General features: G+C 42.2%; 1 long non-coding RNA gene across 2 annotated transcripts; it reads right to left on the bottom strand.

Annotated features, from left to right (window-relative positions):
* Positions 1-27599, bottom strand: LOC116147706 (uncharacterized). Of its 2 annotated transcripts, none has more exons than XR_010376805.1 (3): positions 27395-27599; positions 20906-21016; positions 1-630 (listed from the first exon to the last, which is right to left on the bottom strand). It is a non-coding gene; the product is annotated as an uncharacterized LOC116147706 (long non-coding RNA). The 2 variants fall into 2 exon arrangements; XR_004131301.2 differs by lacking the exon at positions 1-630 and adding an exon at positions 17562-18647.
* Between the last annotated feature and the right edge of the window lie 5 nt (positions 27600-27604).

Genomic DNA, 27604 nt, shown 5'->3' with positions numbered 1-27604 from the left:
TCCTCCACATCACCCCCCCTTCCAGCCCACATGCTGCTCAGACCCAGGGCCCCCCTTCGATGCTCTTGTCGCCTCTCCTTGGCTTTGTTTGTACGATTCCTTCTGCCTGGAGTGCCATTTTCCATCCCTAAATATCCACATCCTGCCCATTCTTCAAAACTCAAGTCAAACACCATCTTTCCCAAAAAGCCTTGCCTCTGCCCAGAAGACATAATCGCTTCCCCTCTGAGCCTCCTGGATGGTGGTCTTCTGCCATTTGAAAGCCTTCACATTGTTTGCAATCCTTACTCTCAGCTCCATCTCCCCCCAAAAGTAAACTCTCTAAGGGCACAGTATCCGTCCGCATCTCCTCCCTTACAGACGGAGCACACCTCAAGAGCCCGAAAAATATTTGTTGAATGAATCAATCAATAACAAATGATGTGCATTTAAAGATAAATTATATGAAATACGTGTGCTTAATTAATAAATAAGAAATTTGGATGAACTGTGTGCACTGAAGCGAAGGTTCTGTCGTCCTTTTTACTTTGCGTGTGTAGACAAAGGAACCAGCATGTGTTTACAGGCAAGTTGAAGAAGGTTCCCAGTGCCTGCCTTCAATATCCCCAATATTTTATGGCTTTTCATTTCCTGTAAAAAAAAAAAAAAAAAAGTAAGTGAATCTAATTGTACAACTTTCCAGGACTTGACAGCTTTGGGGCTTTGTGTAAGAGAAATCAAAGCAATCAGTTATTTCATTAATTCAACAGTGGGAAATGTCAAAATACCACCTGTCTTTGCATACGCTAGCGAGCTGATTTGTCCGGAGGTCATATAAACAACACTTCAAACCCAACTAAGAGATGGTAGTTTTCTGAAAATTTATCTCTGTGATTTCCTTAAATTTGAGGGGTTTTTTTAACTTTTAAAAATCTTTACCATTTAAAAAAAACCCTAATAAATGTGACCATATTAAAGCTGTGAACGGAAAATAACACCTTTCCTTTAGGACACCCAAAGCTCAAGAAACTGAGTCCAGCAGCTAATTTCAACTACTGACCATAGAAAGTCACGTCAGCCTCTCAGAGACTGAAAGTGGAACGGTAATTGCTGGAGGCTAGGGGGCAAGGGGAATGGGGAGTTACTGTTTAATGGGGACAGAGTTTCGATTTGAAAAGATGGAAATGTTCTGTGGATGAACAGTAATGACGGTCACGCAACACTGTGAATGTACTTAATGCCAGTGAACTGCACACTTCGTATTGTTAAAGTCAAAAAAATTATGAAAGAAGAATAATTAAAAAGATCTGAATCCTTTTCCTTTTCACATTATCAAAAATACCAAATGCAGATAGTGCTACTGAAAGAAATTGCGTGCTACACCCGTGAAAGGTTCCTTTAAGAATGAAGGGCTGCACCATCCTTTACAGCAGCTCACACAGCTCCTGGCCGACGGTGACCCAGTCTCCCATTCTGTTCAAACGATGGTCATACTTTCATTTTTCAGCTCTTTGCACTTCCTTCCTTTTTCCAAATATCTTTTATTAAACCATCATCCTAAAGTAAAAGACTCTAAAACTTGAGAGATGGCTCACTTTGAATTAGTAAAATCAGGGTGAATTTGCAGAATTTTTAGTAAGTGGAATCACAGGAATTAAGGAAAGGAAGCACCCTAATTCACAGACCATCCCACAACCAAAAGCCAGACCAACTTTTAAAGAATGTGATTATCCAGGGGTCAGCACGCGGGAGCTTAGAGGATTATGGAAATCCTTCACAGGAGAGTGGTGGCAGTCATGTGAATTTATTCATGTGTTAAAATTCGTTGAAGTGTACACCAAAAAGGAATCAGTTAAGATTTCCCTTCAGCAGCACAGATTCCATGTTTCATTTAATTATTTCTGTCTTTGTTCATCTTCTCTCAGTTACAGAATCCACATCCTAGGCTTCTCCATCGGCCGCTAGCATGATATTTGTACTCTTAGAGGATGAGAAAGGATGGCTAATAACCATCTTCTTTTGTTTCTTTTTTTTTTAACTTTTTTTTAAATAGGGGGAGATAATTGTAGGTTTATTTGTTCTTTTTTTTTTAAACAGAAGCACTGGGAATTGAGCCCAAGACCCCGTGCATGCTGGGCATGCGCTCCACCACTGAGCTACACCCTCCCCCCACTAATAACCATCTTCAAGGGTTAAACAAACACTGAACAATAATATCTTTAAGCAATCGAAAGAACGTTCATCGAAACGAGGCCCAGGCTAGGACTTTCCACTCTCTGTCTCTCCCAGTTTCCCTGCTCATCTCGTCCCAGCTGTCGGAGAAGAGTGCACCCAACAAACAGTAACCACAAGACACAGAGCAGCAGCCCCTGTTCCAGAAGACGCCTCTTGTCAGCTCTCCCTGGGATATAATCAGACCTACATTTAATATACTTGTCACAACAGCAAAGCACCTCCAGGATATGATGTGAAAAGTCTGACTCAAAAATCAGCTTTGTTTTATTTATTATGCTGTCATTTACTGTCATGTGGTAAAGGCCAGAGTCTCTAATTCCCTTTGCCACTGGGATTATAGCAGCTTGTCTTTTTCATGCAGATTCCGTATATGCAAGATGCTTAACCGGGCTCGCATTGTTACCTGATGTCACCGATCTTGGCTCCCCACCGTCTGAGTCCTCATGCGGAAAAAAAGTGAATTCAACCCAAGACATCTTGCTGTTACCTTGTCATCCCTATTGGTGTCTGCCTGAGATAAAACTGAAAGACAGCGTTTGTTTTTTAACGTGAATATGTTTACATCTGTGTCCTTTATGATACACATTTTTTTCCTTCTTTCTATATTCTTTTAAACTTACTTGTGTTATTCAGATGTTGACAGCAGTGCCTGGCCAGGCCATAGTGAGGCAAAAGGGAAAATTAATAACACTGGTCCTGTATTTACAATTTTGCTATTTTGTTCATCTAATGATTTGAGGCATTCATTTAAAATTTTTTAAAGATCTCCTGAGAACATTAATTTATCTTAATGACTATTTTGGTAGCTCCTTGCATTTTGCAGCTGAGGAGAATGCCTTACTCACCTCAACCTGGTCCCAGGAGAAAAAAAAAATTTAATGGAAAGTAATGAAATTTCCTTAAGAAAACAATTCCAAGGACTGAGAAATATAACTTACTGATGCTGCCATTCAGAATTGTTTTACGCATTGTATTCATGTCCTAAGACAGCCACTGCAAAGTGCTGCAAACTGAGCAGCTTAAAACAACAGAAGCTTCCTGCCGCCGGGTCTGGGGGCCGGAAGTCTGAGATCAAGATGTCAGCACGGCCAGGCTCTTTCTGAAGGTGTCATGGGGAGGGTCCTCTCTTGTCTCTCTGGCTTCCAGCAGGGACTGGACTCTTTGGCGTCCCTGGGCTGGCAGCTGCATCACTTGGCTTTCTGCCTCCATCAACACACGGCCTTCTCCCTGTGTGTCTTCCCAGCATAAGGACACCAGATGGATGAAGGTCCTACCCGACTCCAGCATGGCCTCATCTTAACTAACCACACCTGCAATGACCTTATTTCCAAATAAGGCCCCATTCTGAGGTAGTGCGGGGCAAGGCTTCAGCATAGCTGTTTGGAGGACACAACTCAAACCCTAACACCAACCCAAACAGGTGATAATTCTTACTGAAATACTTGGCCCACCAGCGTTTCATGGTGTGTGGGAAGGGGCGGTGTGTTCGTGACAAACGGAGGTCTCGCTGGCCACCTGACGGCCCCACTCTGCTCTCGCCCAATCCCCTCCCTTCACGCCTCCTCCTACTCACTTCCTCCTCCTTCTCCGCTCTCACCTGCTGCCTGTCACCACCTGTCCTCTCTCCCTCTGGTCTTAAAGCCCCAGCAAACCTTCCAACCTCCTGTCTCTTCCAAGTTCCAAGCTGTATCCAACTGCCCGGGGGGGGGGGGGTGAAGAGCCTGAAGCCTTAATAGGGCATCATTCTTTGACCAGCTCCACCCTCTTCTCGTTCAATTAACCTGAGTCTCCCACTCACCTCACCTGCCTACGCTTTGCCACCGCTGGGTTGTGGAGACATGTGAGGTGACGCTCACAAGTCATACCCATCTTCTACAGCTTGTTTTCCTCACTCCGTGGGGAAATCTACAGAACTCGTAAGGTGAGTGCCCACCAGACTCAAGATTCCATGAGGGTTGATGGGGAGCAGGAAAAGAGAGCACTTGCCTGTCAGCCCCACACCCTGGTTTTCCATTCTGCCCGGATAGCCACCACCTTTGAGCGGTAAACCATTTGTTTAATCACTTTGCTTTTCCCCGACTGCTTGTAATGAAATGCTGCACTCTCTAAAATAATTTCCTGGCTATTTGCTAAGATTCCTCTCTGACATTTCATTAAATATGATCATTTAACTGTACAAGTACAAATGCATTTTTAATTTCGCTTACCGCAGATATTACAGATGTGGGGAAATGAATTCGTATTGCTCTAGGACAAATATATCATTCACACATGCATGCGACAAAAGAACAAATTATTAAAAATTACTCAAACTTCCATGAAGATTTCTATTTAACTTTTCCATTTGCAACCTCCACGTCCCTGTGAAAACACATAGCATGTCACTTTGTCACTTGATTCTATGAAGAATGTGGGGGTGGTTGCATAAAGGTCTTGATCAGTCGCCTCTGTCTCTGACATTGACACACTCCGGCAGTGAAAGAGATGGAGACTGAGTTTCAAAGCTGAAGCCATGAGGTTCGCAGTCTTATCACTAACGCAGTGGGTGATCTCCCTTCCCTGCAAGAGCAAAACGGCAACTGGAAGCGTGTCTTCTATGCCGTGTACCGCAAATCCAATCCAAATATATGCAAAAGTTTTATTTAAAGGAAAAGTCCTCAAGTGTGAACTGACATGCTTGAATGTCTTCTCAGCATGTATTGCCATTGAATTCAAAACTGACTGAGGAAAGAACAAGCCTGGTTTTTCTCCTGGAGCTACGGAATCTAGAACTTACACGTCACGAGCTAACAACTTGATCTCCTGTGGTGTCACGTGTTTCCACAGAATGTACTTCCATTGTATTATGGAAAGAAATGGGCTTCTTTTCAAAAATCTTTATGGTGTATTTTAGACAGAGGACAAAAGCTTTAAAATAATAGCAGTTTGAAGCAATGACCTAGAGGAAAATTTATTCCAAAAGTGGAAGTTAGAAGCTTGCCATTTCCAGATATCAAAAAGCTTAAAGAACTCAAGTATCCTTCACACTTAAGACAACAATATAATAAAAATAGTAGTTTCCAAGTCACCCACTAATTATAAGATGTGGGGTTTGGAAGGGACTTTTGAGATCACGTGGGCTATGCCTAACTCATTTATTTTACAAATAAGAGAAATGAGGCTCAAAAAATTTACATGGACACAAAAGAAATTGGTGGCCAAACCCAAACTAAAAGCCCAGCCATCCTATTCCTGGTCAGCACGTGATCCTCAAGGAATTCCCAAAGGCCTTGGAGGAGGCAATACCAGCCCCCCTTGCTACGAGGCTATTAGCCTCTCCAACCAAAGGGCTTGTACACAGCTGAGCAATTAGCCGTCCGCTGAGGTGGCCTGCAGCTCACCTGCCCACACAGGCAGGGATGGGAAGGGTTAAGTGATAAACAGGGTGTTAGAGGAATTTGCCTCATCAGCATAGTAAAAAATATCTAACGTCGCAGACCTCCAGACTCCCAGGTTAAGCACTTCATTAGTTGATATCTCTGATGGTTAATTTCAAGCGTTGATCTGACTTGGTGCATCAGTCGAGTCATGGGGTGCTCAGATATTTGTTCAAACATTATTCTGGGTGTGTCTGTGAGGGGATTTCAGATGAGATTAACCTTTGGATTGGTAGGCTGAGTAAAGCAAATTTACCTACCTATTGAGGGTGGGCCTCATCCAATCGGTTGAGGGCCTAAATAGAACAAAAAGGCTGACCCTCCTCTTGAGTCACAGGGAATTCTTCCTGCCTGACTGCCTTTGAACCAGGACATTGGCTTTTTCTCGCCTTCAGACTCAAACTGAAACATGGGCCACTGGGTCTCCTGGGTCTCCAGCCTGCCGACTGCAGATCTTAGGACTGATTCCTATAATCCCATGAGCCAATTCCTTATCACAAATCTCTTTCTCTACAGAAATGAAGCCCATTGGTTCTGTCTCTCTGAAGAACCAACAACATCCGTGGCATCTTTCAATTTCACACCATTCATAATTGCGTTTTTAAATCGCCAACTCTCTGCTCATGAGAAACTTTCACCCGGGCAAACATTGTAGAAACCCCAAGCCCAAAAGCATTTCAGAAATAGAACAGTCACACGCCAGAGCTTTCGGACGATAGTTCTAAAGTTGATGCCACGTAAGTCTCACACGTAAAAGTTCTCTTGCTGTGTTACAATCAGCAGGCTGTCCTTCCCAGGCTGTTTAGTGTGAAGCTTCCACTTCCGAGAGAGGATTCACTCAATACTATATATAAAATAGATAAACAACAAGGATCTGCTGTATAACACAGGGAACTATATTCAATTTCTTGTAATAGCCTATAGTGGAAAAGAATATGAAAATTTTGTGCATATATGTAGGTATAACTGAATTGCTTTGCTGTAGACCTGAAACAGTTGTAAATCAACTGTGCTTCAATTAAAAAGAAGAAAGGACATACTATCAATTCTTCACACCCCAGTGTGAAACCTGGTGGTGTGACCTCTAACGACCGAACAATTACGCAGTGCCCAGTGAGGGCACGGCCCTGCCTACAGAGAACAGGCAACAGGGACAAGAGAGCACACCCGGCTGAGTCCAGAAACCCAAGCACAGGCTCACCGACACCAACCAGCTTTGCGACTCTCCTTTAAGGATGTCAGTTTCCACTAAAACATCAGCACTGAACTAGATGGTATCCAAGCGGTAAGTCTATGTCCCCATAGACTTAAATTTGCGTAGTATTTTATACTTTTCAACACACTTTCATTCGCTCATCCAACATATATTATCTCATCTTTAGCCTGTGTGGTAGGTCAGGAAATACTATTCCTTGCTCCCATATTACAGATGGGAACGCTAAGGCTCAGTGAGAGTAAATTACTTCCAGCAGGTCCTGTCTCTCTGAAGGGGCTTAATATGTGGTTAGACTTCATGCAAAAAAAAAAAAGAAATGATTTTTTTTTTTTAAAGTAACAACTGTTTTGTAAGGTAGTACTATGGGAATTCAAAAGAACCAACTTGGGGCATCTTTAGTTGGAAACAATACTTCCCCACGGAGGGGCGACTTGCACCAGACCAGAATGCAAAAGCAGGTTTTAGTAAATGACGGTGATTCCCAAAAGCATCTGCAGCAAGGAAAACGGCGTGAGTGAACGTCTAGTGACTGTCATTCTCCTAGACCTGTACTTGGCACAGGACCTTGCTTTCAATCCTACTGGGAAACAAGTTGATTTCAGCAAGGCAAGAAGTAACTATTAAATACTATTGCTGAACCATAAATAGGAGAAGTGCCCACCGAGTTCTAGAGTGAGCTGGTACTCAGGATAAATACAGATCAGGAGCAGAGAACACTTCCACTCACCCAGACCAAGTCAAATGCCGTGCCGTGTATCCAGGGCCACTTTGATCACCAATGATGTGCCTATCTCAGGCTTCTCACTACTGTTTTCCAGGAATCAGCCAAAGAAAATAATCCTGCTTTCATAAAAATTACCAAGAGAATTTTAATAAAGGTGTTATTACAGCTGAAATACCCTATCAAGCAAGACATGTGTTTTCCTTTTCTAAAGTAATTCCTAAATAATGTCCCACCCCTTCCTGAATTCTCTGACAAATTAGAGGAAGAGGAGTAAAACCATCCTCTGAACCTTGCTCTGGGTGAAGGACATGGCATTTGTAGCTTTCCTTCGCTTCTCATATTTTTTTAAAAAATGTGTTATATATAAAAGCAAAGTTTCAATTATTTTTGCAATCCAAGCTCTTATCCATTCTTCACTCACAACTTAATATTCTATTTTAACATGTGTTTGAAACTTAGTTGCCTGCAATTGAATGACTTAGAGAGGCAGGACTGTGTACATGTAATTCCATTTTTACGGCGTTCCAGTGCGACCTCACATCCACACAAGTACCTAACGGCGGTGAAAACAGGGAGAGCGCTGGTGAAGATGATGTTGACCAAAGATGAGGACGATGATGGTGACAATGAAAATGATGACAAGGTTCACAGGGATTAATGGTACATTCTTCCTCTCCAGTAACTTCTCCACCAGAAGTCAGTCATTTTTCTATGATGTTCAAATTTCTTTCCTCCTCCGTGACACCAAGTTTCACTAAAAGGCTTTTGACCTGCTCTTCGGGAGGCTCTGGTGGGATGAAAGAAAACAAGAAGTTCTCCCTAACTCAGAAGAACTCCTGCTTTATCACAAGGAAGCTCGGCAATGAAACATGTCAGGGGGGATAAAGGAGAAATCGCAGAAGAAAAATAAACCGTAACAAGCCTCCGATGACCTCCTCTGAGTATGAGGAGCATTCAAGTGGAACAGAAAAACAAACGCAAGAAAGTGAGGTTTTGCCAATAAATGTTTGAAACTTGAGCCTATCTAAGAAGACCCTGGAGGCAAGACGCCCTCCAATTACAGCGCTTGGTCTGGGAGGGCAGGGCTGGACCACCTCTTCCCATCAGCCGGGCAGGAGCTGATCAGCCACGACAGGCAGCTCTGAATAATTGCTCTAATTGCTCCAGTGAGTCTTCTTGTACCTTGTCCTAGGGAAGGAGTGATGCCTCAGCCAGCTTCAGAGGCCAGACGCCCCTAACCTGACATCTCTAGCAAAGATGCATTTATTTCAACGGAAGCATTATTTGATGTTGTTCATCTGAAGAGGATACTGGGGGAGAGTTCAATAGAGACCTCAAAGTTGGCCGGAGACAAGGGCCTCATTAGACGGCCCGGGAGCTTGTATTTGTAGGTTGACTTGATGTGATGACCAGTGCGTGGAGGATGATAATAGCAAGGGGGGCAAAAATATGTCACCCAGAACTGGGATGTGGACTTAGCTCTCCCAGAGAGTGGGAGATAATGAGGGCGGTGTGTCTTCAAAACTTCTCATGTCAGCTGTAGAACACTCTGTCTCTAAATAGGAAACTGTCAGATCCACTTAAAGCCACGAGGGACGGGGGCTTCTTTCCAGCCTCTACCTTCTCATCAGAGATGTCAGCTCCCTTCAGCGGGATAAGGGGTGAGCCGCTTCACTGGAGTCCTGGTCTCTTGTGCACTTGTTTGTTTCGCTACGAAATGAAACATAAATGATAAAACTCCTCAACCCTTGAGGAAATTGCGTGCCTATGGTTTTCCCTAATACTCAAGCATTTTTGCCTCACCACTCAGATCATTTTTACAGAAGCCAAAATAACTTACTCTGAGTCTGAGCAATGAATTACTCTAACTGTCCATCTACTGGCAGGGAATTCTCATGCATAAAAATCTCTGTAATGTGCCAGAGACCACAGGGGATCATAGAGGTTAATCTAAGTAATCTTTTAGTGCAATGGTATCACCCATCCATTTACCAAAGCGCAAACTTCTCTTTATTACGGAATTCAGCATCACTTATTAGAGGGAAATATTTCGGTCTCTGTGTCCCCACATGAACTCGAGCTCCAAGAAGGCTGGAGCCAGTCTGCTCACTGTGGTCCCCCTAGTGCCTACCCTCCTGCCTGGCAGTTAGTACGTGCTTAACAAATGTTGTGCGGCCAATTTTTCTTTCAAGCCCGAGTGAACTTTGGATAGCACAATGCCAAGCGATCATTTTAACTAAACTTGTGCTTCTGAGTTAATTTCATTTTATGTTGATACCATTCCTTCACTTTTTTTCCTTCTCTTTCCTTCTCTTCCTTTCTCCCTTCCTTTTTCCATCCTTCATTCATTCTGCTTCATTCATTATGACGCTAATGTAAGATCTTCCTTAAGGAGAGAGTTTGTCAGAAGAAAAAAGTGAAAGAGAAAGGACATTTATTGAGTGACTCCTGCACTTTTGTTGGGTGCTAATTTTTTTCACACATTATCTCATTCAGTGCTCACAGAAATGCTGAGCGGCAGCTAATATTATCTCAAAGTTGAAATTTCATAAACTTTTCCCCGTATCACACTGTAAGAAAAAAATAGGAAAGTTGCTAAATGAAATAAGGTAGGACATCTTCTAAAAAAGTCTCAGAGTCCCAGTGAATTTCTTTATTATTCAACTACCAGAACCAGGCAAAGTTTCTGTAACTCTCCTCTAAGGAAACTAAATTTTGGGCCAACCAAACCTCTTCACATCTACCTTAAGCCTTACTGACTACATAAACGTGGACGCTCCTAGAGACTGCTACGTGAAAAAATGTTCTGGAAAATAGAAACACAGCTACCCAGCACCTCTGCCCTTCTTTCCAGGAAACATGCAAAGATTCTATTTGCTTTTACAGAGGAAAGAAGGGAAGAATGACGAAGGAGGGGGTGCAGCCCGTTTCAAATGAGTTAACGTAGAAAGGACTTACATAAGAGCATGACCCTGACACTTTGTTAATGCTGCTGTTGCAAGTGTCACACTCAGTAGAAAAATGGATACTGTCTCAGTAGTGAAGAAGAACAAGTCATGTTCACAAGGACGCACGACAGTACCTCCAGGGTTCGAGCCCTAGAACTGGAGGGTCTTAAAGCACGTCCACTCCTGAAACCGTGCCTGAGTGCTCACGCCCCTGTCTTTGAAGTAAAAGGCTTTTGCTTTAGTCTCCCAGGCCCTCCTTGAGTCTCAGAAGGCTGGCTCCAAAGTTAATGACTAGGAAACGTGAAGATGTAAAAACGAAGAATAAAACACGAGAACGAGTATGTATGTGTGTGCATGACTGGGACATGGAGCTGTACGCCAGAAACTGACACATTGTGTCCAAGTACCTTAACTTGGTCTCCGTCCCTGAATCCTTAGGCTGTGGGTGTGCAGTTTTAAGAAACTCTATATCAAGAGGCTTTCAAAGTTAAGTTATTGAAAACAGAGTTAATGTAAAAATAATCAAATCGAGATGGGGCTTTCCTCTGCAGTATGGATGGCTTTAGTCTTTTACTACATCAAAATAAAGCAACATGAATTAAAATAATGTGCAGATGTTACACTTTTATTATAAAATTAAGGTACTTTGGGATCAACCAAAGTGTCCCTCTATACTCCTGAGGCCTGGGCCCCAGCTTCTGTGGGCTTGAGCAGACCCTGATCTCCCAGGCCCTGTGGTCTCCAGGGAGCCTCCCTGGACACCAGGATTCCTCTATGATTTCGTGGTTCTGAGGAAGAGAAGTGCAGGCTGTCCGTGCGTCTATACCACACTACTCAACAAGGCACAAGGCAGCTAAGGAAACGGGGGAACGTATTTCAAAGAAATCAGCACCCCAGACCAGTCCATTTCAATGTAGACCAGTGAGAGGGCGGAAGGGATATCGTGGGCTGAACTGAGACCCCTCCATACGGTACGTTGATGTCCCAACCCCCAGTGCCTCGGATCGGGACTGCATTTGGAAACAGGGTCTTTAAAGGTGATTAAACTAACACGAGGCCCTCAGGGTGGGTCCTAATCCAATCTGACTAGCGCCCTCATAAGAAAAGGAAATTTAGACATGAAGGCCGAAACCAAGGATGCACACTTGCGCAGAGCAATGGCCGTGTGAGGACACAGGAGAGGACGGCTGTCTATACACGGAAGGGGAGAAGCCTCAGAAGGAACCAATCCTGCCGACACCTTCCAACAGCCTGATCTTGAACTTCCAGCCTCTAGAACCATGAGAAAATAAACTTCTGTCGCTCAAGCCCAGTCTGATATCTCGTTACAGCAGCCCCAGCAGATGTGCAGGCAGCACACAGTCAGTGACCCCGAGTTAGCAGGACTCTGAACACAACTTTAAACCCGGGCAGGTGTAGCTGATCCCCTGTGGCCTCTGAGAGCCTGTGCGTGACAGCAAGTGGTGGCATAAATGCCTTCTCCCTACAGAAAGATCCCAAACTCGCCTTGGTTCTGACTCTCAACCTTCCCCCTCACCACCCCTCCAGGATTTGCTGAAACTCTGTGACCCAGGGACTGATCGGAAACCCCGAGTCCAGCTGGGACTCTGCAACGGCCCAGACAGAACAAGAGTAGGCACCGAGAAGGATCCAGGAAACAAGCAGTCTAGAAAATACACCCCCCAGATAGTCAGCCCTTTATAGACAGTTCTAAGTCAGATGTACCTAAGAAAACGGAGGTGAAGGCTTCTGGCGCCGGAAAAAGAAACTGACAGACATAAGCCTGACGCTCACCATTTGCGAAGCACAGATAATAGATTCATTATCTTGCACCCCCACCCCCGACTCCTTAACAGTATGGGTTTGATTGTCCTCTTGCCTACAGGTAATTCTCCATCAAAATTAGATCTGTCAGCTGTTCTCAATTTTATAAACTACACAGGCAGCGGGAGAGAGGAGGTCGGGTGGAGGCTGGCGCTGGGTGGGCGGGAGGTGATCTTTCCTAAGGCGGCAAGGACGCCCATCCAGAGTTTCTGTGAACCAAGGCCTTGGAAATATGCCTGCATTCATGGTCCCATAGTGACATCAGGTGGTCAGCTCCCAAACAACAGCCTAGCGAGGGAGGAACCAGCTCCAGAAAACGTTTAAACATGACTCCAGCCAAGAATCACAGTATAAATGTATTTTTCCAGCACTTGCACATTTGCTAGATTTTCAAAGGGTCTTTGATAATGATTCTTCCAAATATGTCATTGTAATAGCTAGTGGTAAGTACCAATTTAGAAGTAAGCTTTTAGAACTGGAGATTTAAAACCTTTCAGTGGCAACAAATACGATTAATAAGGCCAAATAAAGTACCCGAATTTTATAGATCACGAATGGATTTTAATCTTCAAATGCAAGGTGGAAACTAAGCGCAGCGCGAGGTGGATTTGCAGACAGTCTCCTTTTGGAGAGTCACAGCCATGCCAAGGCCCAGCGTGAGAGCAACGACTCGGGATGTGGCAGCAAGAAGAGACAGTCAAGTCGGTCTCAGTTAGACCTCTTCTATTGGGTTACCAGAGGTCTTTTGGTAGGAACTTTAGCATGATGCTGCTAGTTCCTTAACCCTGTGGTTTGCATTTTTTTTTTTTTTTTCTTTAAACAATCCAGAAGACTCTGTGATTGGAGCAGAATGAGAAGTTGGGGGTGGAGGTGGGGGTGGGAAAATGGCTCTGAGCACCTTGCCTCTAACTCACAGCGGGGAGCAGAGGGGAGGTGAGGAAATATTCTTGGGATCCACAGAGCACAGTTTGAAAGCAACCTAATAGTGTTCTGAAGGGGAGAAATCAGATGACCAAGAATTAAATGAGCTAACCCAGGCACTCGGGAAGGGATTTCCTTCTTAATTCAAGTAAACTCCTTTCAAAGGTAAAGGAAATACATTGGTCAAGAAAGACCAAGAAGATTGATTAAAACTGAAGAAGGCTTAAGCATTTAGACAGCGGAGTTAGATACTGGATATTGGAATGTATTCTCATAAAAACACAGCCAATTTTTCAGTAATTCAAGTTGGTTTTCTTCTGCGCGGAGAAGCTGTTACTCGTGACTACAGCCTACAGTGGCAAAGACTTCTCGCTCACCGTCCAGATCGGCAGCAGGTCAGCAGTTGCGCTGTGTGTCTTGCTTGTTCAGATGGGGTCACAGTCATCTCGTGGTCAAGTAAACGGCTAAGACCAAACCATTCCATGGCTCCGGAAGCTTCTGCTCACACTTTATTGACCAACATAAGCCAAACATCCACGCCTGACATTCGTGGGATGAGGAAGAATAAACCTCCTCGAGGGAGACACTACAAGCCACGCGGCTACAGCCAGGGGTGTGTGATGCTCTTAGAGAGAAGACAAAAACAATTCAGAGCAACAGCACAATCCGTCACTCCACTCAACTCCCAGTGACTGGCACGATATCCTGTACAAAGTAGGTGCTCAGTAAATGCTTTGAATTAGGATGCGAATGACTTAATGCTGACGGTGACTTCATACTAAATATAGATCAGTTCATTTTTTCTGGTACAGAGTGTTATTCCTCGGAACATTACATGGTAACGTCCCCTTTTCTACGTCAAATATCCTGTTAGGAATGCAGTCTCACAAATACAATCTTGAGCAAAAAGAAGCCAGATGCCAAAATATACTAAAAGTGAATGGATAAAGAAACTGCTGTATCCATCCGGCGGCCCACTGTCATTCAAAAGACACTGCCGTTGATACACACAGCAGCATGGATGAGTCTCAAAATCATTATGGGGAGTGAAAGACCAAAGAGAAGTACATTCTGTATGATTCCATTTACATAAAATTCTAGAAAATGCAAACTAATCTGTGATGGCAGAAAGTGGTGGCCTGGGGAGAGTGGGAGAGAGGACAAAGGAACTTTGGGGGCAGTGGATATGTTCATTATCTTGATTGTGGGGATGGTGTCATGGGTGTATTCATATGTCAAAACCCATCAAATTGTACACTCCAAATATACAGATTTATTGTACGTCAACTGTGCCTCAATAAAACTTTGAAAATGCTTTTCAAAGAGTGCTTACCACAGGATTATATTTACATGACACTCAACAGCAGGCAAGACTAGTCCATGGTGGCTACACTGGGGCTAGGTCCTGGCTGGAGGGATTACAAAAGGATGCGGTGACATCACCCTTGAGCCGGATGCGAGTTACACAGGTGTGTCTGTTGGTGAAACTTCCTTGCGCTGGATGTTTCTGACAGGTGCACTTTTCTGTAGGCAAGTTACACTGCAATAGCTTTTAAATGTGCTGCAATTTTTTAAATACCAACCATCTTAAAAATATTAAAGAAAGCCATCCTTCTACATAATGTATGACAGAAAAACAATCATTGTGTGATCACCTTCCTTGATCACCTAGTTATGAAATTCGAGGGCTATGAGTGGATTTTTTTCCTCCAGGTCCCCATGACTGAGGACAGAGCACATAGACTCGTAGGCTGTAGACACTGGGAGTCAGCAGTCACCAGGATGATGGGGGCATGCATGGACACACCGACCAGGGTGCCAGTGCCTGTCCCCAGAAATGTGTCAATGCTGAGCTTCTGCTCTCGTTTGTGTCTCTAACTTTAATTACTGTTATCTGCACCCCCTTCTTATGCAGGGACACAGGGAGATGCCACATATACACACCAATGGTGTACCTGCACCCAAAACAACACAAAACGCAAGCAAGCTATGTCAAACTCCCACCAGCGGGATAATGCTACCGCAGACAGCTGAGCCAGGAGCAGAAACGAACATTCCTAGACGTTTTTATGAACCCATCATTTTCACCATTTGATATATTTTAAACAGAAAACCTTATTCCCACTTATTGATTACATTAATGAATACATACAATGTACAGTCAATGGTTTGATGGTTGAAAGGACTTAAATTTCCCTTGCCAAGAGTGGTCATAAATAAAAATAAATAGAAGGTCTGTCATTTTCAACAACCCTCCCCCCAAATAAAAGATAAAATCAGTCTGAGCTTCAAATGACTCTGATCTTGGTGTTCCTTTTATAAACGACGACCTGGTCCCCACAAATACTCCTATGGAGTAAAAAAACAAATTACAGTGTCTCAAAGTGTGCACTGAAGTAATTTTAAAAGGAAATTTTTCAAAATGCCATTGATCTCTTGTGAAAACTACGACTCTCTTCTCATGCATAAAACTTGAAGATTCCCCACTAGGCTCCATCTGATAAAAGAAAAATGAAAATAACCATAACCACTGATGATTATCATTTAAAATGTGAAAAAGACAAAAAGAAAGAATTGAAAATCCAATTTCACACCAAATAGACCCTACTGACCAGGTGCTGTGCTACGGGTGACATAGATAAATGAAAGCCCGATGTTGGTACCCGGAAGTGGGGAGCTGCCCTGACAGAATCCTAGAACTTAGGTCAGCTGTCAGGATCAAGGGGCTGGTGGAAGCCCCGAGGGCCTTTGAGAGACCGTCAGCAGAACCCTGACCATGGCTGCAAGGAGGCTGTTGGTAAGAATTCAAAGGAAAAGTGGAATGGAAGCTAGAGGAAAGGCGATCCCTGTGATGCTGGAGCAGAAAATTTAGTCACACTGTCACCGTGGGAACGTGGAAATAGAAAACGTACGTCTGAAAGGGATAATCTGGCTCAGGAGGCTTCCAAGCGGGGTCCTGAAGACGCTGCCTGCCTCTATTTGCCGTTATAGAAAACGTGAGTAGAGAAATGAATTCAATAAACTCAACAACTGCTGGATATAAAGGAACCGGGACTTTCTAGGTTCAAAAATAAAACTCTTCCCATGCCCAGCCTTTCCAGGTAGCCAACAGTGCTAAAATTAAGAAATACCTTCTGGACAAAGATCAAATCCAAGGCATGTCAGGAAAACATAGTCTAATGATAAAGCCAAGGATGTGATTGTAAAACCTTTTGCTAAGATCTCAGAAGACAGCATCCATTTCTAACAGAAAAAAAAAAAAAAAAATGAAGCAAAACAAAACAAACCAGCCTAAGGATCTAAAAGCAGTTTGTCCCTCGGCTTCCTTACAGGGAAGCTAAGCAGCAGAAGGTTTACTCAAGAAATCTCACTTGTTTCTTTTAGCTAATGGAATGGATTAAAAATCAATTCACACACACAAAAAGCACCCTGTATGCTTTAAGGAATGGTGTTAGCTTAAGCCGAGAGGATGGACAGGGCAACCGGAAACTGCGCCGTGGTTAGAAAACAGACTGAGAGAGTACTCAAACAGGGGCTGCACACTATGGAAAAGGAAGGCTGTTTCAGAAGGTGGAGCCAAGAGCTGCAGTGAGGCCTCCCCAGGCACTAGGCCTGAGCCCAGATCGTGGAACGGGCAACATGTGCCCAACTGGACGTCACAATTGTTACAAACCTGTGACTGCTGCGTGTCTTCACCTGTTTTGAACGGAAATGCCTATAATGGTTACTCCATGCCTACCCCATCATTGGATGTTGAATAAGGAGGCCCAGGTAATTTATTGCTGAAGTTCCCAAGTCTTTCAGTTAAAAGGAACAGTTTTCAAGGAGTCATTCCAGAGGAACAATGTTCAAAAATCCTCACCCTCACCTGGACCAGATTTAAATGATGGGATGCTGGACACTAACTAGAAGGCTGATGTCATCATGGCATGAGGCTTTAGGCAAGTGATTTTTCCTTCTGTTCATCTTCCTACTTGGAATATGGATGCAATAGAGCCAGGTCACAAATTTAATTGCCTGCGAGGATCAGGTAAGAAAGAGAAATAGGCCATTTGCGAGATGATAAACAGTCACTACTTCCCTGCCTTGGTTTTAGGTAATACTCGCGAGAGGGTGAGGTCTGTGTTGGAACCATAGAGAGGATGCCCTCCCTCCACAGGCAGCAGGAGCTACTTAACTCCAGACACCTGTCCCCAAGCAGGGAAGACTGTTGAGTGTTGCCAGATTTTCCTATTCCTCAAGGAAAGCCAGAAATCTGGGGGTTTAGGTAAAATATCTTGATTTTAAATCTTGGGAACTAATTCAAGTTTTTGAAACAGTATAGATCAACACCATGCTAGATAAACAAACACATCTGTAAACTGAGGCAGATTCACTGACTGCAAATTTGTGATTTTTGTTTCAACTGCACAGCATAATCCAGGATGAAAGTTTTTTTTTTTTTATTGAAGTATAGTCAGTTTACAATGTTGTGTCAATTTCTGGTGTACAGCATGATGTTTCAGTCATACATGGATATACATATATTTCTTTTCATATTCTTTTTCAGTATAGGTTACTACAAGATATTGAATATAGTTCCCCCTGCTATACAGAAGAAACTTGTTTATCTATTTTATATATAGTAGCTAGTATCTGCAAATCTCAAACTCCCAATTTATCCATCACAACACCCTCTCCTCACTTGGCACCATAAGATAGTTTTCTATATGTATGACTCTCTTCCTGTTTTGTAAATAAGTTCATGTGTGTCATTTTTTTTAGATTCTACATATAAGTGATATCACATGGTATTTTTCTTTCTTTTTCTGACTTACTTCAGTTAGTATGAAGTCCATGCATGTTGCTGCATTCTTTTTATGGCTGGTAGTATTCCACTGTGTATGTGTATATGTGTATGTGTGTGTGTGGGTGGGTGGGTGTGTGTGTGTACCACATTGTCTTTATCCAGTCTTCTGTCGATGGACATTTAGGTCGCTTCCATGTCTTGGCTGTTGTACATAGCACTGCTATGAACATTGGAGTGCATGTATATTTTCGAACTGGAGTTTTCTCCAGATATATGCCCAGGAGTGGGATTGCTGGATCACAAGGTAAGTCTATTTTTAGTTTTTTAATGAATCTCCATACTGTTTTCCATAATGGCTGCACCAAACTACGTTAGGATGAAAGTTTGACCTTAGGAAATGGATGTGTATTTGCCTTAATGATGACTCACTGAACAAAATGGAGAATAAACAGGTATAGCGGCCATGCTGGTGAGTCTTGGACTTGGAACCTTTATATCATCCTTTCATCCACGGAATTAGCTGTGTAAGGCCAGCAGGTACTGTCCTCCTGCAGCCCTTCCCCCTGGAATGGTGCTCTGGACTCCAAGAAATACACTGGTTGGAAAAGAGGAACCAAAGTCAGTGATGGGGTTTTCTGGAAGGTCAATGGACAGCCACATTCATGGAAATTAAAAAAAAAAAGTGGGGGGAGCACCTTTGAGAAACTGTATAAACGTATGGGCAGGAGAAATGAGATCAGGATCTGGGAACATACATGAAAGTATCTGGGCATCCTCTTTGGGCAGGTTCTAACTTCTGGGTTAGGGACCAGTTCTTGAACTAAATGGACAGTCAATTTTGGGACATCACTTCCAGGTTTTTCCTTTTGTAATTCCCTGCAGCTGCCTTGACCCTTCAGGTGATGTGTAAGAAAGCAAAGGAAGAGGACAGAAACACATGTGGGGCCTGCCCATCCTTCCTCCTTCCACAGGAGGGAGCCATACTGATTAAGGAATTGTATCCAGCAGAGAAATGAATAGTTGTCCACACCAAAGTTGGGAGAAGAGACAGAGGGCCAGCAGCGTAGAGAACAGCTCCGGAGAGGCACAAACCAAAATATTCTCTTTCAATTTATACAGAGAAAATGGCTCTTCAAGCTTATGTTGCCCATAAAATGAAATCGTGGGGACTTCAGACGTCCAATCCAGCAGTTTCTAAGTTCATTTTTCTCAGTAGCACCTCTCTTCTAAAGAAATTTTCTAAGTGTTGAAACTGGGTGATCAGTAACAGGGATTTATTATATTATTCTACTTGTGTGTTTGAAATATTCCATAATAACTATTTTTAAAGATTGCATTGAAATTTCATATATGAAACAAACTGAATGCATGCAATTTAAACTGTGCCAAATCATTCTGTCAATATTCTACATTCTTGCTTAGAATCATTTCCAAGGAGTTCTTGGCAGATGATCTGTCATTGCTTAAATACTTGTGATGACAAGGAGCACACTGATTTTGAGGTAGTCAGAGCTGGATGGCTCTGCTTGTGAGAAAATAATGTTGAAATTGAGCCAAAATATGACCCCTTAAACTTCCAGTGAGAATCACACAATTCTTCCACCAAGAAAGTATCTTTATCCTTTTTGTTTTATTCAGTGCAGTTTCAAAGAATCCCAAATAACTGGCAAAGTTTGGTATTCAGTACCACACTAATAGATGCTACAAAATCTGCTAGAGAGATGCTAAGGGCTATGTTTCCATCTTCTGGGTTAGGAAAGATGTGAACAAAATATTTAAGGAAAATTAAGATACCTACAGGCAAAACCTGACAAAGTGTTGCACAATGTGCTACATAATAGATTGAGATTTTTTTTAATATCGTGGCACTCCATATCTTCACCTACCTGTCAGCTCCACATCATTTGTTATTAATTTAACACCAGAAAGGCTGGAGAGAGCTTCAAGCTAGTGAGAGCACACAAATCAGGAGCAAAGACAGCAAAACCTCCTTGGAGATTCTTGTTCACTGACTCTAAGGGAATTTGAAAAAATGCCCCTTGATTTGGAGGATGCTTGATACGAAATCAAACAAAATAGAGAAACACGAGTTTCAGTTGCCTAATTTAAACCAGAGACTGGGGATAAGATACGGGCAGCCAGGTCATCTGTGGAATTTCCAAGTGGGGCTGAGGGAGTAATTCCTCTCTTTGTGAATTTCTAGAGCATCTCCTTCCTTAATTGCAGGGACTCATTCCCAGGATCAGCTGATTCGAGGTCAGGGACATCTATGTGCACGTCAACAGGATAAGTTGAAGGAAAGCGTGTCTGGTCTGCAGACTGCTTTTTATAGCAGTGCTCCCTCACTAAGAGCCTGGTCTGCCTGAAGAACTGTATAAAACATGCTCGTCCTGTGTTAACCAAAGTCCAGTCTCAGGTGAGTAATCTTCATCCTGATACATGTCCAAATGCTGTCAAAAGCATGTTGAAGCAAAATGACACTTTAGTGTTAAGTACATGAAAAAGACATGCCTCTACCAAATTTCCTAGTCGAATCTTATCTACTTAGGGCAGTATGCATCTATACCCACATTTGAAAGCCAAAGATAAAACCTAACAGGTGGCACTGGCCGTCAAGGACAGCAACTGACTGGAAGCTCACCAAACTTGTCTCCTCTTCTTCCGGGAGCAGTCAGGATGCTTGCAGGAAACAGAATCCAACTTTGGTGATTCAAGACACTTTAATGAAAGGACTATTTACGGAGGTGTGGAAAGGATTGAGAAAATCAAAAAGGGATGTTGAGGCACCCAGGAAGGAGCAAGAAACTATTACAGCCCCTGTGTTACCAACGACTCTCATATAACACAGCCTACCTTCTGATCTTCCCACAAATGCGAAATGGATTCCCTCTCAATCAGCAGGTCCCTGTTCATTGCAGGAGCAGGAAGATCACCTTGTCGTGGGGCTTGAACCCATTCTGTTGCCTGATGTAAAGGAGAAGGAAGAGTCAAGGATGGCACTCAGACTTCTGACTTGGGCAAATGCTTGAATGTCATTCAGTGAGATGGGGACTGGGAGGGAAGGGGCAGATCTGGGAAAAGGGCATAAGAGACAACATCAAACATGAGTTTGATGCAGACATGTTGAGTATGAGTTGACTAAGAGAATTAAGAATAAAGACTTCTTAAAATTTATTTATTGAAGTATAGTTGACTTACAATGTTGTGTTAATTTCAGGTGTACAGAAATGTGATTCAATTATATATACATTCATAAATCTATTCTTTTTCAGATTCTTTTCCATTATAGGTTATTACAAGATATTGAATACAGTTCCCTGTGTCATACAGAAGAAACTTGTTGTTTATCTATTCTATACAAAGTAGTGTGTATCTGTTAATCTCAAACTCCCAATTTAACCCCACCTCTCTTCCCCTTTCGTACCCATAAATTTGTCTTCGATGTCTGAGTCTGTTTCTGTTTTGCAAATAAGTTCATTTGTATCATTTTTTTTTAGATTCCACATATAACTGATACCATATGATATTTGTCTTTCTCTGACTTACTTAACTTACTCTGATCATCTCTAGGTCCATCCATGTTGCTGCAAATGGCATTATTTTATTCTTTTTTATGGCTGGTAGTATTCCATATTCCATTGTATAAATATATCAAAGCTTCTTTATCTAGTCATCTGTCGATGGACATTCAGGTTGTTTCCATGTCTTGGCTACTGTAAATAGTGCACTGTAAACATTGAGGTGCATGTATCTTTTCAAATTAGAGTTTTCTCAGTATATATGCCCAGGAGTGGAATGGCTGGGTCATAAGGTAAGTCCATTTTCAATTATTTTAGGAACCTCCATACTGCTCTCCACAGTGGCTGCACCAATTTCTATTCCCACCAGCAGAGCAGGAGGGCTCCCCTGGCATAAAGCCTTCTTAACACCACTGACAAGACCCCTTCCGATCCAGCACATCTGCTTGCCCACCCTCACCTCTCCCCACTCACCTGGAGCAGATCCTGCGAAGAATAGTGTTCTCAATTTACAGCCTTTGTGCCTGCCATCCCCGCCCCCACCCCAGACCTCTCCAACACCACTCCATCTCACCTCTCACCTGCCCAATGCCTTTTCCTCCTTCAAGTCTCAGCTCAGGACCTTGACCTCCGGGAAACCTGCCCCTACCTCCCCCAGTTCCAGAGTAAGCACCCTCTATGGGTTCTTGTCCTCTCTATGCCCAGCTCTTTGCCTTCTGCACGATTCTACTTGTCTGTTTTCGAGCATCTTCCCTCAGGGCACCCCACACCTGAGGGACCATTCGTCAGTGTGTTCCTAGCGCTTAATCAGTACCTGGTGCACAGTAACGGCCTCACGAAAATGCGGGGGAAATGCAGGTCACACCTGTGTACAAGAGGCCTCCAAGACAAAGAAGCCAAGGCACTCGGTGCCCCTGTATCGCCTTGTTCACCATGTGGCTGATGTCGCTGGAACACAGGTTTAAAACCCCAACACATTCCAAAGTAGAAAGTTCTCCTAAAACCGAACATTTTCTGATAGGCACTGCCGAGAGCAATCTGATACAGTAACGGTTTCTGGCATCTGCAGCTCATTTTAACCGATGCCAATATGACATACAGAAAGCTGTCAGGCTCGCTCCAGAGAAGAAAGTCAGCCAGTTCACGTCCCATTTGATGAATTAATTTCTCTTGACATTTAATTTGTATCCTCAGGTACTGTGGACTTAAAACTTGATGATGATAACAGCAGATTAGAGATGGGTTCCACTGGACAAAATCAAATCATCGAGTTATTTTCATTAGGAGCAAGGCGGTCTTCAAGCGGATATTTCCAAGTCAAATATGCAGATCATCCAAAAATACACTTATTGATGATTTTAAGTAAAGTACAACCTTTCTCCTTCTTCTGCCTAATGCTGAGTGAAGCGTGGAGCAGGCAGCAGCTCACCATAGAAACACAGAAAGGAGACAAGAGGAATTTAGAACCTTGTGGGCTTCAGAACCAGGAAGCTGACTCGAAATTCCAGATCCTCCACCTGTTCAAGTGGAGGGGGATCTCAAGGCTGGCTGCACGTTAAAATCACCGGGGAATATTTTTTTTAATACCAATGCCTGTGCCCACCCTCAGACAAAATAAATCAGAATCTCCAGGAGTGTGGCATGATATCTGCATCTTCTAAAACTTCCAGGTGATTCATTTGCAGATCTAATAGCCATGTGAATCTGGGCAAGTTAATTTTATATCCCGGGCGTATAAAACGGACTGTCGTAGACATCTGTCACTGTTGTGGCTGACCTTCGATGTTTTTCATGTTTAACAGTTTTTGTCGTTGTTGTTGTTGTTGTTAAAATTAGGCTTGAAAAAAAGATTCATACAATGTAATTGATTGCTATGTCCTTAAAACTCTTTCAAAATGTATCAGTTCCACCTCCCCTCTGCCTTTTCTTTTTTCTTTACAAGTCATTTATTGAAACAATCAGATTGTTTCTCCTACAGTTTCCTTTGGTCTAGAATTTGCTGATGGCATCTCCATGGTGGCACTTAACATGTTCCCCCTTCCTGCTATCATTTCTTGTGATCTGGTTGTTAAACCTTCACCAGACTTCAGACTCAACTGGCAAGACCACTTCCTAGCTCTCCCTCAGTTCATTCTGTCTCTTTGAGTCTGTTTGTGTGATGTGAAGTTATTGACCATTGTTGCCTCGACCCATTATTTCACTGGGGGATGCAAAACAATGATATTCTATTGTTTTATCTTCATTCATAACTGGAACACTTCTATAAAGGGAAAATTTCCCCTCTTCCTATTGGTTTTCCTGAGATACAGCATCTGTAGGATAATCAAGAAAAAAAATGTAACTGTGTTTCCTTTATTTATCACTTTTTGAAATGATGAATTGGTTCTCTAGAATCCTCCAATGACCAGAGGATTGTGTTGATTTTGTTCTTCTTTTCTTGTTTTTTACTGTCATTATGACCTCATAGATTTATTTATTTATTTTATTTATTTATTTGCAGGAGGAGGTAACTAGGTTCACTTATTTATTTATTTTTGATGGAGGTCCTGGGGATTGAATCCAGGACCTCATGCATGATAGGCATGCACTCTATCACTGAGCTGTACCCTCCCCCCAGCCATAGATTTAAACATCTTTAAAGTGTTTCAAACCATTGCAATTATTCTTACTGAAACTCAAGTGGTCCTATCCTGTCCTTTGATGATCCTCGTTACTCTTTAATAACGTCTTTGCTTTCTGCTATGACAGGATGATCCAGACTCATCTTCTACATGTCCTGTTCCAGATCTGGAGTCAGCCAGTTCTCCAAAGGACCCTCATTCATTTTTTGGGGGAATAGTATCTGAAACCTGAATCTGGCTACTAGGGGTGCTCAGTGTGATAGAGTGTCCTTGTTTCTAAGCCTTTTAAGCAAACAGAGCTAGATAGTAAATACTTTTTATTTTCTTTAAGATAAAATCATGAGTTCACACTGATAGTTCAACTTAGATTCAGAACTTAAGGGTCTTATTTAACCTCATCTACCTACGTCTGCTTCTCTTTTCTGCTGTAGCAAAACCCCTAGTTTCCAGCAACACCACATAACTAATCCTTTGCTTTGTGCCGTGTGTTCATGCCTTAGTTAGTACACAGGACATAGTACGCATGCCTTAGAATAGCAGTACCAACACCGCAATGCCAGTATGCTGACTGAACCCCCCTCAAAATACATTTTTTTCATGAATTTTTCTCCTTAGAGAATATCTCACTAAGCACGTACAATTAAATTATTACACTGTATAGCACAGGGAAATATATACAAGATCTTGTGGTAGCTCACAGTGAAAAAGAACGTGACAATGAATATATGTATGTTCATGTGTAACTGAAAAATTGTGCTGTACACTGGAATTTGACACAACATTGTAAAATGATTATAACTCAATAAAAAAAGTTTAAAAATTATTATTTTATAAAGTCACCCTAAAAAGTTCCACACTGTGATCATGTCACCAACTTGATGGATGTTTTATTTTAATTCCATTTTTTTAGGGAGATCTTTTTTAATTGAAGATTTTTGTAATTACATAAAAATACACATCTGGTTCCAAAGTCAAATCTCTAAGGAAAGGCACAGTCACAAAAGGCTAGTTTCCATTCCTGTCCTCTCCCCACCACCTCCCCCTCAGAGGTAGTCATTTTTATTTTAATTTTTTTAATTAAAACTTTTTTTGGTTTATAATTTCACTTTTTAAATAAAACCAAAAATATGTGTATGTTTGTACCTCCCCCAACTTTATTAAATGAATGGCAGCACGCCATAAACGCCTTCTCTGCCTTGCTTTTTTCACTTAAAGATACAGTGTCCTGGAGCTCATTCTCTACTACTACACAGAGATGCTCCTCTCCAGTTTTTCTTTTTATCATTAGCAGGATAGCATTCAATACCCTGGTACAGATTTTAGGGGGAGGGGATAGTATTTCATGGATTTATATTCATTAAATATATATTCAGTTGCCTTTGTCTGGACACTGAATGTCAAAGCTTCAAGCGCTTCCTGGAATCTTCAGCGCACAAAGTCAGGGAGCAGAGGCAATAAGCTTTACATGCAGGACTGGCTATGTAAGTCTTAGGGCCCCGTGCAAAAAGAAAATGCAGGGCCCATTTTTAAAAACGATTAAGGATTTCAAGATGGAGACAACAGAGTATTAAACCAAGTTCGAGGCCCTTCTAAGCACACCGAGGAAAGCAGCCCTGCCTACGTGTACTTCTGACCTTCTTTCTCATCTGCTGGTATTAAGCCTAGAGAATATGACAGAAACAGCCAGACCCCTCTCCCTACGGCCACCCCCAAAGTCTGTTCAAACAAGCAAGCACTTTACTTATACACCGCAGTCGGCCACAACAAAAGGCCCTTCCACCCAACAACACAAAATCGCATTAGTAGCACAGTTACATCACAAAACTACAATTACAAAATTACATTAGTGGTACAAAAATGCATGTTCACTTTAAGGCAAAAGTATCAAAATATCGAAAACCTAGATGCCAATACCAAAAGGAACCAGAGAGAATATCTAATCCCAGTCCCTGTACTACTCCTGGGGAAGCTGAGACCCAGGGAGGTTAACTGACTGCCTAGCGTGACACAGCTAGTTAGTGCTAATTAGAAACCAGAATCTTTGGCTCCTGAAACCCAGTTTAAATTTGCCTCTTTTTATGTGGCACCACCTGCTTTCCTTTTTGTCACAGAAGCATACAGTGCTCAACTAATTTTATTCCCTAGTTAGGCACATCCACAACAAAAGGAGGAATACCAGGCAAGAAGAGGAAATCCAAGCTTAAAAACCTTCAGGACTTGAATGGAAGAAAGAAATTTATAACAACTTTAAAACAAACTTTCTTTTTAATTACAAAAGCTATCTGTAATATTTCATATCAAAGTGCATGTATTAAAAAGTGATATTCCACCCATTTAGCCAAACTTATTCCCCCCAAGTTGTCACTTTTATCATTTGGGTTCATATCCTTTCAGACACTTTATACTGAATTCAAATTAAATCTTAGTTTAGGCCATTTAGATCAAGCTTTATTTTAAATATACCACCCACTGGAACTAGGTAACTGTAAAAATGTTTTTAAATGTTTTATTACAAGCAAAGCATGTACTTAAACACTGAAAATAGTTGAGTGAGTTCTCTCAAAGGACTGGTCTTTTTAGAAGTAGTAAAATATTCATTTCTCTGTATTAGGAAAATAAACAAATAATTAATGCACAATAATCCACTTACACTGGAATTTCCTTTGGATTTTGTTCATGTTGATTTGTCCAAATTTTCTTTTCCTTACATTTATTTCTGCCACCAGAATTAACTTGTTCAGCATTTTAGGGTAGGGAGGGTGTCGCACAGTGACAGCATTCCACACCAAACCTCTTAATTTCTGACTGAGTGATGAACTACCGTGTATTCCTTTTCCATTTCTCTCAGACTGATATACACTTTGTTTATTCATTCTTCAATGTGGAAATTTTCTTTTTCAGAAATCTTTTGGAAATATGCAAGGTTCAACAGGTACTACCACTTTCTACTTTGAAGATGTAAGAATACAACAATTTAGGGGTAAAATGTTATGTGCATTGTTTACTTATATACCAAAATCCACGTAAATTGTATCACTATCACTATATATATACATAAATTATACATAAATATACATAATAGACATAAATATATATACATAAATTATATTGCTATTATATCTTTGTAGTATTGCCAATAAAAATAAAACTAGTAATGGCTGGTTTTCCTGAGCTATACAAATTACTTGATAGTATCAACATACCCAGTGCTATTTGAATAATCTTTCAATTTATGCTTCTTCTGCGACCCCTGGCCTTAGCGCTGAGGTTTGCCAGTCCCTCTCCACCTGTCGCACACGCCTCCTTCGGCCCCGCCCCCTCGTTTGGCCCCGCCTCCTGCGCACAGGCGCGCCTTCCACGCCCCCTCCGTCCAGCCAATAGCCAGTGACGTTTGTGGGAGCGGGACGTCCCTC

The sequence above is a fragment of the Camelus dromedarius genome, chromosome 19 (assembly GCF_036321535.1).
Source record: "Camelus dromedarius isolate mCamDro1 chromosome 19, mCamDro1.pat, whole genome shotgun sequence".
In the NCBI taxonomy this organism is placed as follows: Eukaryota; Metazoa; Chordata; class Mammalia; order Artiodactyla; family Camelidae; genus Camelus; species Camelus dromedarius.
Note: the sequence above shows the minus strand (reverse complement) of the source record. Positions and strands in the feature narration are given on the sequence as shown.